The sequence below is a fragment of the Pongo pygmaeus genome, chromosome 19 (genome assembly GCF_028885625.2).
Source record: "Pongo pygmaeus isolate AG05252 chromosome 19, NHGRI_mPonPyg2-v2.0_pri, whole genome shotgun sequence".
NCBI classification, from domain to species: domain Eukaryota; kingdom Metazoa; phylum Chordata; class Mammalia; order Primates; family Hominidae; genus Pongo; species Pongo pygmaeus.
This window is the reverse complement of record NC_072392.2, coordinates 43,184,404-43,200,281: the sequence shown is the minus strand read 5'-3', so window position 1 is coordinate 43,200,281 and position 15,878 is coordinate 43,184,404. Positions and strand designations below refer to the sequence as shown.

At 45.0% G+C, this 15,878-nt stretch overlaps 2 pseudogenes; both read right to left on the bottom strand.

Annotated features, from left to right (window-relative positions):
• Positions 1-6,895: 6,895 nt before the first annotated feature.
• Positions 6,896-11,001, bottom strand: LOC129017549 (small ribosomal subunit protein uS9-like; annotated as a pseudogene).
• A 4,220-nt stretch (positions 11,002-15,221) lies between these two features.
• On the bottom strand, positions 15,222-15,538 carry LOC129017548 (large ribosomal subunit protein eL34-like; annotated as a pseudogene).
• Between the last annotated feature and the right edge of the window lie 340 nt (positions 15,539-15,878).

Genomic DNA, 15,878 nt, shown 5'->3' with positions numbered 1-15,878 from the left:
CCACTAAAAATACAAAAATTAGCTGGGAGTGGTGGCTCATGCCTCTAATCCCAGCACTTTGGGAGGCTGAGACGGGCAGATTATGTGAGCTCAGTAGTTCAAGAACAGCCTGGCCAACATGGTGAAACCCTGTCTCTACTAAAAATACAAAAATATTGGCCAGGTGTGATGGCGTATGCCTGTAGTCCCAGCTACTCGGGAGGCTGAGGCAGGAGAATTGCTTGAACCCAGGAGGTGGAGGTTGCAGTGAGCCGAGATCTTGCCACTGCACTCAACCCTAGGCAACAGAGCGAGACTTTGTCTCAACAAACAAACAAACAAACAAACACTTTTTACTACATCACTGTAGGTAACTTTGACTTCATTTGGCATTGAACATTTTTCTTTTCTTCACAATACTTACTATCGCGGAAGACTGGGCTTCTCCTATAATTAACTTTTCATTATTCCTATAGACATTACAGGTATATTTCCCTTGATATCATGAATGTATCCAGTTCACAACTGTGGTCTTTTTGTTGAGCAATTCAAGTGGTTTGCTATCAGGATATGCATCCATATAGAGCTCTGAAGTTGCAGACAAACCTCTAAATAAATTTAAAATTCGTAAGGATTCCTGCAGGTTCTTATTTTTGAACCTATATCTTGGTGACAGAAAAAAGGAAATATCCCCTTCCTATAACTAAAAGAAAGCAACATTTACTTAAAACAAAAGCCACATGCCAGGTGCGGTGGCTCACACCTGTAATCCCAGCACTTTGGGAGGCTGAGGTGGGAGTTTGAGACCAGCCCGGATAACATAATGAAACCCTGTGTCTACTAAAAATACAAAAAATTAGCTGGGCGTGGTGGCGGGCGCCCGTAGTCCCAGCTACTCGGGAGGCTGAGGCAGGAGAATCACTTGAACCTGGGAGGCGGAGGTTGCAGTGAGCTGAGATCACACCATTGCACTCTAGCCTGGGCAACACAGCGAGACTTCGTCTTTAAAAAAAAATAAAGAAAATAAAGAAAAAACCACACATGAATAAAATAGAAAAGCTAATAAATTCTGTAACAGGGAATTGAATGAAGCCCACTACCACCAAAAAAAAAAAATTTTTTTAAGCCCAAAAACCAAAAAACCAAACTCAACAAACACAATGCCAGTATTTTATTGTTTCCTAGTGTGATCAAATCTCAAAGATAAAAATGATTATCATATGGCCAGGCGCAGTGACTCACGTCTATAATCCCACCACTCTGGGAGGCTGAGGTGGGCAGATCACTTGAGGTCAGGAGTTCAAGACCAGCCTGGCCAACATGATGAAACCCCATCTCTACTAGAAATATAAAAAGTTAGCCAGGCATGGTGGTGGGTGCCTGTAATCCCAGCTACTTGGGAAGCTGAGACAGGAGAATTGCTTGAACCTGGGAGGTGGAGGTTGCAGTGAGCCAAGATGGCACTACTGCACTCTAGCCTGGATAACAGAATGAGACTCTATCTCACACACACACACACACAAAAAAAAAAAAAAGCCTATCATACTGTTTTGACTCTGTCCTGACCAAGTCCAAACAAAAAACAATTAAAAATGCCTTGCACAGCATGCATTGTTTAAGCAATAGGAGAGCTGCTTATTTTTGCTTTTTGGAACTCTCTGCTATTGCATTGTTTTTACAACTTCTTCATGCTAAGTCTAAGGATGCATGCAAAATTATGCAGCGTTTGGATTCTAGGACAGGAGTTTCAAATCATGGGATTTGTGGCACTAAGTCTGGGATTCTAGAATGAAAGGATATGGAATTTGCCCAGGATTCAGCTGGGCAAGTACAATTTATACACATAAGCATGTACATTAATAAATAGTAACAGATATCTTTATAATTGTGGAAGATGCTGGAAAAATAAGAGGGCCCAGAGGAAAATTCTGAAGGCAACCACTTTTGGCGGTGGTAGTCTTGCTGGGGATGAAATATCTAATAGTGCCCCCATTTTTACCCTACCGTCTAATTTTTCACTTTTTCCCTGATTTCACATTTTTTGTGTGGGGTGTTTTGACAGTGTGGTTTGAGCAGAATATTAGTATTGGGTTTTCAAAGATGTATACTTTGATCTTAGTTTAAAACTGTACTCAAAAATTCTCAAAGTGTGGAAAATGGTGCAGCCAGTCTAGATGTTTCTGCATCTATGTCTGGGCCAGAATGCTGGAGGCTTACAGGAAATTATATCTGAAAGAGTAAGCAGTGGGGCTGGGTGTGGTGGCTCAGGCCTGTAATCCTGACACTCTGGGAGGCTAAGGTGGGAGGATCACTTGAGTCCAGGAGTTTGAGACCAGCCTGGGCAACATGACACCTCATGTCTACAAAATTTTTTAAAAATTAGTCTGATATGGTAGTATGCCTGTAGTCCCAGCTACTACTTGGGTGGCTGAGGTGGGAGGATTGCTTAAGCTCAGGAGGACAAGGCTGCAGTGAGCCATGATTGTGCCACTGCACTCCAGCCTGGGCAACAGAGTGAGACCCTATCTCAAAAAAAAAAAAAAAAAGAAAAAGAAAAAACAGTAAGCAGAGGCCCCTCTTCTCTACTGCTCTGTTGGATTTCCTATGCACACTGATGAGATAACCCAGCTCCCTCTCCTCTCCTTACCCCCAAACTCAGGGCAGTTACATGCAGGCTGTGTCCTTTAGTTCAGTCCTTGACCTTCAGAAGAAATCTGTGTAAAATGGAATATTCCATGCGATGATGGAGATTTTCCTCATATCAATCATTTTCCTCTTCCTCTAATAGAGCTCTGCACTTTCATTTTTCTCATGTTTTTGCCTGTGACCATTCCACAGAGACTGCGAGGAAGAAAACATTGATTCTTCACCAACTGCATACAACTCCAGGATTTCTCTTTCATGGTCTCCTGCTTCACTCTTTTGTTTCTTGTTTGGAAAACGCTTCCTGAGTCTTATCTCCAGGTGCCTGGCTTTTTTGGCAAGCTTTTTAGTCAGCTGTTTCCCACTTCTGGTGCAATGACATGGGCTGGAATTTGAATCCTCTTCAAGGGGTCTCAGAGAGTCCTAGTGACAGGTCACAGGCTATCTCTCCTCAAGATTTCACCCCTGCCAGCCAGTCTTGTCCTGGTGCAATGGATTTGAATCCAAGATCTGCTATTGCTATCTTTACTTGCTAGAATATAGGTCATAGTATTTTTTTTAGGCTGAGGAACTTCTGACTGACTCCTCCACATTATTTCAGTTCTTTTTAATCTTCCATATTGTTTTAGTTACTGAATTTGGTTTTGTCTTTTTTTTTTTTCAGATTCCTTTTTTTTTTTTTTTTTTTTAAGACAGAGTCTCACTCTGTTGCCCAGGCTGGGTGATCTTGGCTCACTGCAACCTCCGCCTCTGGGGTTCAAGCGATTCTCCTGCCTCAGCTTCCCAAGTAGCTGGGATTACAGGCGTGCACCACCATGCTCAACTAATTTTTGTATTCTTAGTAGAGTCGGGGTTTCACCATGTTGGCCAGGCTGGTCTTGAACTCCTGATCTCAGGTGACCTGCCTGCCTCAGCCTCCCAAAGTGCTGGGATTACAGGCACGAGCCACCACGCCCAGCCCTGTGCCTAATTTATAAATTAAACCTTATCATAGGTATCTATAAGAAAAAACATAGTATACGTAAGGTTCAGTACTGTCTGCAGGTTCAGGCATCTACTAGGGTCTTGGAAGTATCCTCTGAGAGAAGTAAGCACTACTGTTTTGTGTGGCTTTGCTTATTAGTTGTAGATGGAAAAATAAGTGTATTGAAGAGGTTATCTTTAATAAATATTTAGGAGGTTTTAACAACAGGCATTTAAACTAATGTTTCAGAGGCATAGAATCATTCTCAGACTCATAGCTAGAAATGACCTTAGAGGCCAGATCATGTAGTATTACCTTTTACAGATGATGAAGCTATTGTCTTAGTGTATAAATAACTTTCTCACATTCATACAACTGGTTAGTGATAAAATGAGGATGAGGCATGGTTTTCCTCGCAAGACTCCCAGCACTTTTCCTATTACACTGAATCATGTATACATGTTATCTCTCCCCAAAGTCATAAGTTAATGGAAGACAGAGGTCATATCCATTCATCTCAATTTTTTTAAACTTTTTTTTTTTTTTTGAGACAGAATCTTGCTCTGTCACCCAGGCTGGCATGCAATGTCATGATCTTGGCTCACTGCAACCTCTGCCTCCTGGGTTCAAGCAATTCTCCTGCCTCAGCCTCCCAAGTAGCTGGGATTACAGGCACACGCCACCACGCCCAGCTAATTTTTTGTATTTTTAGTAGAGATGGGGTTTCACCATACTGGCCAGGCCGGTCTCGAACTCCTGACCTCATGATCTGCCCACCTCGGCCTCCCAAAGTGCTGGGATTACAGGTGTGAGCCACTGCACCCAGCCTCATCTCAATTTTTATGAAAGATAAAAAATTAGAATGCCTGGCAGATACAGCTGCCAAATAGCAGATGCTTAGTTAATTCTCTTTTAACTGAGTTCTTACATGATGAAACATTATTCTTTTTGGTCACATGTTCATGAGAAGCCACTCTATTCATTGAATATTTACTGATGTCTTACTATGTGCCAAGTACCAGACTAAGATAAAAAATGAGAATTAAAATGAAGATCTCCTTTCAGTTTTGGGTCTATATTAAAATGTTACTGTGAGGGTGTTCAATTTCTCAATTAGAAAGGGAAGGAAGTGAATTTTCAGCTAAGCTATTTCCCTTTTAAAGACTCATTTGCATTTCCTAAAATTTTAGTGCTAACGAGAACTTAGGTTACCTAAGATCACATTGTCAGTAAATGGCAAATCAAGGGTGAGAATGAACATCAGCTCCCTCAAAATCCAATATTCCTTCCATTACAAATAATCTTTCTTGTGCATTTTTGGAATAACATATACGATAGTTAAATTTATGAGTGTTAATAAAATGGAAATCCATGTTTCTTCTGGATTAGACATTGAAACACCTGAAAAAGGATATGGAAAGAAAGTGGGATGGGAGAACGGAGCCATTGACTCTTAGTCAAAAGAGCAGAAGATGCCCTAATCATCTGCGTAGAATTATGGAATATTACAGGCGCATGCCACCATGTCTGGCTAATTTTTGTATTTTAGTAGAGGTGAGGTTTTGCCATGTTGGCCAGACTGGTCTCAAACTCCTGGCCTCAAGTGATCCGTCTGCCTTGGTCTCTCAAAGTGCTGGGATTACAGGTGTGAGCCACCTTGCCAGGCCTAAATTAAAACAAAAATTTTTTTTTTAATTTAAAATATAACAGAGACAAGGTCTCGCTATGCTGCCCAGACTGGTCTCAAACTCCTGGGCTCAAGCCATCTGCCTGCCTTGGCCTCCCAACATGTGGGGATTACAGGCGTGAGCCACCCAGCCCAGCCGAAAATATGTTTTGACTCTGCACTTTCATCCTTGGATACCAATGTACTTAGTAAGCATTAATTGGCTGTTATCTAACCTTGTGTCTTAAGGGTATAGACTGTTATTTCTTCATCCCACAGAGCAATGAACTCAGTTCCAGAGAGGTTTGGAGAATTATCCCAGCATAGCACATAAGTATGATTAAGCCAAGCAAAATTTAAGCCTAAGAGCTTAAGATGTGATCTGGGAATTAGGGAGTTGTGCAATCCTTATGGTTTGTTCCAGCTCTCAAGCAAGCACTAAGGAGCTAGGGAGAAGGCTACCCTTCATTAAACTCTGTCTGCCCCTTTGCTGGGTTAGCTCATTTAATCCTCCCAGCAAGTATTTCCCCATTTCACAGATAAGGAAAGTTTCAGAGGTTAAGTAACTTCTGCAAATTCACATACTTATAGTAAGAGGCAGAGTCAGAATTGAAACCTTTCTTTCTGACTTCTTGAGTTCATGTGCTTCATGGAAACCGTGAAATTAGAAATTTGGAGACCTGGGCTCTAGGCTGATTTTGCCACCAAACTGAAACATAACATTGATCAAAAGAGCCAACAATCCTGACATAATCATTTCCAGCCCCTTTGCTCAGTCATGGGCTTCCTTAGTTTATTAATCACCTCACACGGTGACACAAGTGGATCCATGTAGTAGGCCTCCTGACTTCACCTTTCTTCCCTGCATAAATATCATTCAACCATTTTATATTGCACCATATGCTAGAACAATGGCAAAATTTGATACATTATTTTGAAAAATTGAAACTCCAAGATTAATGCTATTAAGAATCAATCCAAACTGGATGTTTTTCTTATGTAGAAATAATCCACATAGAGATAGTCATGTGACCTGTCTATCTCCTAAATCTCATCAGGAGGGCTTCTGTAAACTGGTGAGAGGATGTTGAGAGGGAATTGCCTGGAGGGAGATGATTTAAAAGGAGACTTAAAAGCCTTAAGCATGGGGGTGGGAAAAGGTCTTAATAACCAGGAATTCACAGGGACGTGAGGATGAGGAGCTGAATTTGGGGGGGGAGGGGCAGAGATGGGGATGGTGGAGACTTAGAACAGGGGAGGGAAAAGAGGAATGACAGAGGCTTTCTCTTTTCTGCAGCTCCTTGGCCTGGCTTCTCTGCCCACGGCAGCTCTTGCACGTATCTTAGGGCCTTTTCACATTCCAGCAGCTGGCAGTGCCCTCAGCCAGGTATAGAGCCCTGTTGGGTTGGTTGGTTGTCTTTTACCCCCTTTTGAATAGCAGCCCCTTTTGGCAGGCTGATGCCTTGGAGAACATCATTGTACTTGCTCCATGCCAGACACGATGTGTTTTCAAACTGCAGACTCTTGGACACTAAGCCTGCTGCCTTCTCAGATGGAAACTTCTTTTCATATTTCAGCAGGTCATTCACAGTCCCCACCTCATTCAGCCTCCATGGATGCTGCTGCCCCCCACAGTTCTCCTAATGCCAAATCCCCAGCACTCTGTCTCCCTGGCCCATTGAGTCATATATTTTATTTTAGTTTTAGTTTTTTTAAACTCAAACGTTATTTATTACATAGTTATTTATTACAAAATGATGGACTTTTACTGATAACTCATGATGGGCTTTAGGGTAGTATTCCTGGTAACAAGCACAGGCACCAGGGCCTCCCAACTTTCTGGATTTGCAGCGACGAGGGTCAGCCACCAGCAGGGTCCAGCCACATTGGATAAGGACGTCTTTGACCTTCTTGGAAGCCACTTCCACATATTTCTGGTAACAGGCTACCAGGGCTTTGGAGATGGACTGACAGCATGAATCTGGGCCATCTGACCATCACCCTTCACTAGGACATGGATGTCCCTGCTGGCAAATTGCTCCTTGCCCAGAAGCAGAACTGGTTCCAGCAGCTTGTAATGCAGTGTGCATGGCTTCATCATCTCCAGGGGCCGCCTGTTCACTTCCATGAGGCCACTGCCATGGTTGCGGCCCGCCATGGCTGTGGTCATCTTCCTCTGTCCAAAGACCTGCAGGGACTGCAGCAGGCTCTTGGACCACATGGCTATGGGCGTAGATGAGAGATCCTCACCATGCAGCACTGCCCCTGGAAAAGCCGGTGTCATATATTTCAATGCACCCATTTTATAGAACATATGGTGAATATCTTAGAGTTCTTTCTGTTTTCTTTATTGAAATATAGCCAAAAAGTTAGTGGACCCATAACACACAAGGAACTAGCAAGTGATAGATTCCTCTTATTTCTCAGTGGCTTGTCTGATGCAATCTGATTTTGGATAACTCATCTACCATTCATCCATTCATTTCACCCTCAACATAACACACCAAAAAAAAAAATCCTAATAATTTTCTTTGTCAAGAAACTTAGGCTGGGCATGGTGGCTCATGCCTGTAATCCCAGCACTTTGGGAGGCCAAGGTGGGAGGATCACTTGAGGTCAGGAGTTCGAGACTAACCTGGCCAACATGGTGAAACCCCGTCTCTACTAAAAATACAAAAATTAGCCAGGCATGGTGGTACACACCTGTAGTCCCAGCTACTCGGGAGCCTGAGGCAGGAGGATGGCTTGAATCCAGGATGTGGAGGTTGCAATGAGCTGAGATTGCACCACTGCACTCCAGCCTGGGCTAGAGGGCGAGACTCTAAATTTCTCAGCTTGTTATCTGGGAAGAAGAAAAACAGAAAGGAAGGAAGGAAGGATGGAAAGGAACCTAAAGACTATGGGTAGTAAATGGCATTTAAGCTGGGACCCTCTCTCACATCACGTAATTTTGTAACTAGTAATTATTCTGCCATTGAAGATTTTGTTTTGTTTTGTTTTGTTTTGTTTTTTTGATACAGAGTCTCACTCTTTTCCCCATGCTGGAGTGCAGTGGCACAATCTCGGCTCACAGCGAATTCTCCCTCCGGGGTTCAAGCAATTCTTCTGCCTCAACCTACCCCTGCCTCAGCCTCCTGAGTAGCTGGGACTACAGGTACAGTGCCACCACGCCTGGCTAATTTTTGTATTTTTAGCAGAGATGGGGTTTCACCATGCTGGCCAGGCTGGTCTCAAGCTCCTAACCTCAAGTGATCCACCTACCTCACCCTCCCAAAGCGCTGGGATTACAGGCATGAGTCACGCCTGGCCTGGTTTGTTTTTTTAAGACAGGGTCTCACTGTGTTACCTAGGCTGGAGTGCAGTGTTGCAATCACAGCACACTGCAGCCTTGACCTCCCAACCTCAGGTGATCCTCCCACCTCAGCCTCCAAGTGGCTAGCCAAATTTTTTTTTAAGTGAAAATTATTTTTTATGGCCATTACTATACCAATCCCAGAACTCAAGACTCCTGAAGTCTATGAAACACAGCTCTGAAAGGAGCTGCTTCAAAATATTATTTTGTTTCAATTATTTCTGGGATTTAGATTCATTTAGCACAATAAATACAGTATAAAAAGAGAAGGCAGAGAGGTGGAGAGGAGGGGGGGAGCCTGAGACTATGTTGCCAAGATGTTCTTTTTGTAGAAAATGACTGTTAAAGAAGGAAGAGCTCATTCTATTATCCTTTTAAATCTCACAGCTTCCTAATCCTCCCTAAACCTGACTTTCCTTTCAACTTGTATTGGAAACTCTCCAGTACTGAAGTCTACTGTCTAACTCAAATGATAACCTTTCCTATTTTCTTTCTTCTTGCCCACCCTATTACAAATAGGTGGTATGGTTTTTGCTTTTATTAAAACTTTTTTTCTAACCAATGTTTATTTTTTATCAAAATATTCCATGCAACTAGTCTAGGGGTCAAATAATGCTAAAAAGGCTTAGAGCAAAAGCAACAGTTTCACTCCTACCCCTTCATCACTTCCTACCACTCAGAGGCAACTACTCAACTTGTTCAATTTATTGCTTTGTGGGTACATAATAAGAGTGGGAAAACAGGCCGGGTGCAGTGGCTCATGCCTGTAATCCCAGCACTTTGGGATGCCAAGGTGGGTGGATCACCTGAGGTCGGGAGTTCGAGACCAGCCTGACCAACATGGAGAAACTCCATCTCTACTAAAAATACAAAATTAGCCGGGCGTGGTGGCACATGCCTGTAATCCCAGCTACTAGGGAGGCTGAGGCAGGAGAATCCCTTGAACCTAGAAGGTGAAGGTTGTGGTGAGCTGAGATTGCACCATTGCACTCCAGCCTGGGTGACACAGCAAAACTCTGTCTAAAAAAAAAAAAAGAGTTAGAAAACAAAATTTATCTCTTTGGACATTTATCTCTGTTATATCTCAGAAATATGTACATATTATCTCTAGTTTGTCACATAGCGTTTTTTTTTTTTTTGAGACAGGGTCTTGTTCTGTCACCGAGGCTGGAGTGCAGTGATTCACTGCAACCTGTACCTCCCTGGTACCAGGGATTCTCATGCCTCAGCCTCCTGAGTAGCTGGGATTACAGGTGTGCACCACCACACTCAGGTAATTTTTGTATTTTTAGTAGACACAGGTTTTCACCATGTTGGACAGGCTGGTCTCGAACTCCTGGCCTCAAGTGATCCACCAGCCTCAGCCTTCCAGAGTGCTGGGATTAAAGGCGTGAGCCACAGCACCTGGTCCACATAGCAATTTTTATGTTAGGCAACTGTGAAAAGCTTACACACATGAACTGACTGTTTATCTGATCAAGTTTATTGTTCTTCAAAATTCATGTAGGCCCAGCTACTAGGGAGGCTGAGGCAGGACTGCTTGAGCCCAGGAGGTTAAGGTTGTAGCTCGCAATAATTGTGCTCGTGAATGGCCACTGCACTCCAGCCTGGGCAACACAGCAATAATGACTTCAATGTAGTTGAAGCTTGTCCAAACCATGGCCCACTAGCTGCATGCGGCCCAGGCTTTGAATGTGGCCCAACACGAATTTGTAAACTTTCTTAAAACATTATCAGATTTTTTTGCGATTTTTTTTCTTTAGCTCATCAGCTATCGTAAATGTTAGCCTATCTTAACCGTGGCCCAAGACCATTCTTCTTCTAATGTGGCCCGGGGAAGCCAAAAAATTGGACACCCCTGATTTAATCCACCACACACCATTCTGAATGAAAAGTTTTCGGAAGTGCAAATCCGAAGAAGATAATGCATTTACCGGATTACAAAATCATTATAATACAATCAGGATAATACCGTCAGGATTCTAGCACAGAAGAGACTGAAGCAGAGCAGAACCCACTAGGGTATGTATATTATATATCATATATACCGCATATAATCTTACACAATTGTGGGAACTGCTTAAGCAATCCCTGTAAAGCTGTTATCTTCACACCTGATCCTGGAACTTGAAGACGTCAGGGAAGGCAGTCAGGAAGGCGTAGAGAAAAGCAAATACCAGCTGGAATCCACAAAGGCAAATTAAAACCGTGTCAATTCTCTTTGCCTTTGACCTTGATAATGTGGCCATCCTGCAGAAGCAGCTGCGTTCCTTCAGTACATACCTAGCCTAGGAGTAGGAAACGCTGGAGAAGGACTTGGGGGAAGGCGGAGCAGTTTTAGGCCCAGCTGCTGGCCCAAGCCAAGGAGGTAAACCAGCAGATAAACAATAACACGAGCCACAAAATGGCTGCTGCTTCGCTGCCGCCCCCAAATCTGCATGAGAATGTCTCCTGTGGCCCACCCTAACCAGAAACCTATCCACAGGGGATGCTGGGAAATGTAGTTCCACTTCGCCAAGTGGACACAATACGTTTCAAAGCCACCATGGGGTCTACCCCTTCTCAATTTGGCACCTGAGTTTATTTATTTATTTATTATTTATTTAGCTGGGGGATGTCAGGAAGTCACTTTATTTGTAAAATGATGGATTAGACCTGACTATATTCTCTGATTAGAATTAGAATTAGAAGTTTGCAAAGATGAATAAAGATTTATAAGACCAGGCGTGATAGTTCATGCCTACAATCTCAACTTTGGGAAGCAGAGGAGGGAGGATCACTTGAGCCTAGGAGTTCGAGATTAGCCTGGGCAACCGAGCAAGACCCACTTCTCTACAAAAAAAAAAATAAATAAAAAATAAAAAAAAAAGAAAGAATTAGCCAGGCTTGGTGACTTACTGAGGCAGAAGGATTTCTTGAGCCCAGGAGTTCAAGGCTGCAGGGAGCCATGATCACTGCATGGCACTTCAGCCTGGGCAACAGAGCGAGACCTTGGCTCTAACAAAAAAAAAAAAAAAAAAAGGAAAGAAAAGAAAAAGACTTATAAAGTCAATTTTATGGAGGAAGGTTTCTCATTCGGTTCTGAAGTGTTGCGAATCTAAAGGTAAGAAGACAAATTCCCTTTAATTCAGCAAACACTGACCCCCTACCATAGGCGTCCTCTGCGAAGGAGGCACTCCGAACCTCAGGCTCTCACTCGCCATGTGTAAGAGGAAGCGCAAATAAAAGTCCTGGCCAGGCGCGGTGGCTCACGCCTGTAATCCCAGCACTTTGGGAGGCAGAGGCGGGAGGATCACTAGAGATCTGGAGTTCGAGACCAGCCTGCCCAACATGGTAACCCCCTCCACTCCCCCCACCCCCCCACCACACTTCTACAAAAAATAAATAAATAAATAAGAAATAAAAATAATAAAAGCCCTTTCACCCAAGAAGCATTTTGCTTCTCTTAGCCAGAGCCATCCTCCAAAGTGCGAAAGCCTAATTACTGTCCACTGTCACCAAGCCATTAGCAAAATGACCACCTACCTGCTGTGAACACCGAGGTGAGGCTACTACAGTTCCCAGCCAGCCTCTCTCCCGCTTCCGCTCCTGGACTCCACAGGCCAGGATTAAGGCACCCATGTTTTAAACCTTACTTAACCTCTAAATAAAGATAACAACTAAGGCATCTTTCTGTCTAATATAACACAACTGTACCATGTACAACACAAAACACGTTAACCCTTTCCCCAGAAAGACTAGGCAAAATTCCTTTTCAGTTTTTGAAGGGTATTCATTTTCCTACCTAATTCACACTTTTCCTTTGGTATTCCACAATTTAAAGACTGATATAAACCTAATCTGGTATTAAGTATGGGTATGGGAAAGGGAAAGAAAATCAAACTACTTTATTCATATAGACACAAACATATTCGTGTGAAAAAAAGGAAGAAATATTCATTACAGTCCTTATTTCTGCAGCTAGCTACATGGCTGTAAACTGTTTTATCAAGCCAACTGCTTTGGAATGATGGGAACATGATAAGAATATGAATTCGCCTCTGCCTCTGCCTCTGCCTCTGCCTCTGCCTCTGCCTCTTTTCTTTCTTCGGTCTCCCTCTCCTTGTTTCTTCGGTCTCCCTCTACTTCTTTCTTCGGTCTCCCTCTGTTGCCGAGGCTGGACTGTACTGCCGTGATCTCAGCTCGCTGCAACCTCCCTGCCTCGGGCCCCTGTGATTCTCCTGCCTCGGCCTGCTGAGTGCCTGGGATTGCAGGCGTGCGCCGCCATGCCTGACTGGTTTTTGTATTTTTGGTGGAGATGGGGTTTCACCCTGTTGACCGGGCTGGTCTCCAGCTCCTGGCCTCGAGTGATCTGCCCGCCTCGGCCTCCTGAGGTGCTGGGATTGCAGACGGAGTCTCGCTCACTCAATGCTCAATGTTGCCCAGGCTGGAGTGCAGTGGCGTGATCCCCGATCGCTACAACCTCCACCTCCCAGCCGCCTGCCTTGGACTCCCAAAGTGCTAAGATTACAGCCTCTGCCCGGCCGCCACCCCATCTAGGAAGTGAGGAACGTCTCTGCCTGGCCGCCCATGATCTGGGATGTGAGGAGCCCCTCTGCCCCGCCACCATCCTGTATAGGAAATGAGGAGCATCTCTGCCTGGCCGCCCATCATCTGGGATGTGAGGAGCGCCTCTGCCCCGCCACCATCCTGTATAGGAAGTGAGGAGCGTCTCTGCCTGGCCGCCCATCGTCTGAGATGTGAGGAGCGCCTCTGCCCGGCTGCCCCGTCTGGGATGTGAGGAGCGCCTAGGCCCAGCCACCCCGTCTGGGAAGTGAGGAGCGCCTCTGCCCAGCCGCCCTGTCTGGGAGGTGAGGAGCGCCTCTGCCCGGCCGCCCAGTCTGGGAAGTGGGGAGCACCTCTGCCTGGCCGCCCCTTCTGGGAAGTGAGGAGCGCCTCTGCCCGGCCGCCCTGTCTGGGAGGTCAGGAGCGCCTCTGCCCGGCCGCCACCCCGTCTGGGAGGAAGTGAGGAGCGCCTCTGCCTGGCCGCCCCATCTGGGAAGTGAGGAGCGCCTCTGCCCGGCTGCCCAGTCTGGGAGGTGAGGAGCGCCTCGTCCCGGCCGCCACCCCCTCTGGGAGGAAGTGAGGAGCGCCCCTGCCTTGCTGCCCCATCTGGGAAGTGAGGAGCGCCTCTACCTGGCTGCCCCATCTGGGAAGTGAGGAGCGCCTCTGCTCGGCCGCCTGGTCTGGGAGGTGAGGAGCGCCTCTGCCCGGCCGCCCCGTCTGGGAGGTGAGGAGCGCCTCTGCCCGGCCACCCTGTCTGGGAGGTGAGGAGCGCCTCTGCCCGGCCACCCTGTCTGGGAGGTGTACCCAACAGCTCCGAAGAGACAGCGACCATCGAGAACGGGCCATGATGACGATAGCGGTTTTGTTGAAAAGGGGGAAATTTGGGGAAAAGAAAGAGAGATCAGATTGTTACTGTCTGTGTAGAAAGAAGTAGGCATAGGAGACTCCATTTTGTTCTGTACTAGGAGAAATTCTTCTGCCTTGGGATGCTGTTGATCTATGGCCTTGCCCCCAGTCCCCTGCCCTCTGAAACATGTGCTGTGTCAACTCAGGGTCAAATGGATTAAGGGCGGTGCAAGATGTGCTTTGTTAAACAGGTGCTTGAAGGCAGCATGCTCATTAAGAGTCATCACCACTCCCTCATCTCAAGTACCCAGGGACACAAACACTACGGAAGGCCAGGCCGCAGGGACCTCTGCCTAGGAAAACCAGAGACCTTTGTTCATGTGTTTATCTGCTGACCTTCTCTCCACTATTATCCTATGACCCTGCCACATCCCCCTCTCCGAGAAACACCCAAGAATGATCAATAAATACTTAAAAAAAAAAAGAATAAATAAATAAATAAATAAATAAATAAAAACTTAAAAAAAAAAAAAAGAAACGAATATGAATTCCCGCCGGACGTAGTGGCTCATATTACCTCCTGTAATGCCAGCACTTTGGGAGGCCAAAGCGGGCAGACCACTTGAAGTCAGGAGTTCAAGACCAGCCTGGCGAACATGGTGAAACCCCATCTCTACCAAAAATATGAAAAAAAAAAATTAGCCAGGCATGGCGGTGGGCACCTGTAATCCCAGCTACTTGGGAGGCTGAGGCAGGAGAATCGCTTGAACCTGGGAAGTGGAGACTGTGGTGAGCCGAGATTGCACCACTGCACTCCAGCCTGGGCAACAGAGTGAGACTCTTGTCTAAAAAAAAAAACCAAAAAAACACAAACAAACAAACAAAATGAATTCCATGAGCATGAGCCCCTTGCCATACTTTATTTATAACTACTTTCTTCCACTTCCCATTCCTATTATTTGTGTCCTCAGCAGGCACCTCAGCTGATTTTAGTTCCCTGCCTGCTAAAATAACCCAGACCTTCATTCCTGAACCGTCTGGACCATCAGCAGCCCTGCCTTAACCGGGTTGTTATAGTTTTCAATTGACTTTAATCCCTGGGCTTGGGAGGACAAAGGGGAACCCTGGAGAATCTCTTGCATTCCAGGCATATGCCCCCTTACCCTCATTTCATAACAGCATCATCTTTTTCTCTCTCTTTTTTTAAGTCTTTTCATTTTTATTACTCAAAAAGTTTCATTTTTAAATTTCGTTTTCTGACTTTGCGCTTGTGCCTTCAACACTTTCACAACGATTTTCTGCTCCTCGGTAAGGAAAACATGCTTGATCCTGTCACGAACACATTTAGCACACATGGAACCATCACAGGCCCTGCTGACATGTTTCTTTGTTTTGGACAATCTCATAAGAACTTTAGGTCTTAAAAATAAACAATTCTATTACCAGGGGTTTGGGACAGCCTAGTTTTGGTTCGGGACAGCCTAATTTTGTTAGAGGCTGTATTGTAGGAAAGCCTACGATGGTATGTCAAACGCTGGACCATTCCGAGTGCCTGTAGACAGCATCCCTGGAAGAGCCCCATTTTCTCTTGATGGTCAGGATCAATCACCACAGACAGTACTCCTTCTTTGCCTGTTGATTCAGAGGCATGAGCCCAAACTGGCTGGGTAACATTCTCGATTTCCAGTTCATTGGAATCATTGTTGTGCCCCTGATAGAAGCATTTATCCCTTTGGAGCCAAAATCTCTGGACCATTCATGGGGCTGGAAAGCAAAAGTGTCACTAATGGATTGCTAGGAGTAATAGTGAGAAGAAACTATTCCCATTCCCATCCTTTGACTTCCAGACCTGGGAATCCTGGCTATGACAGAAATATTACCAT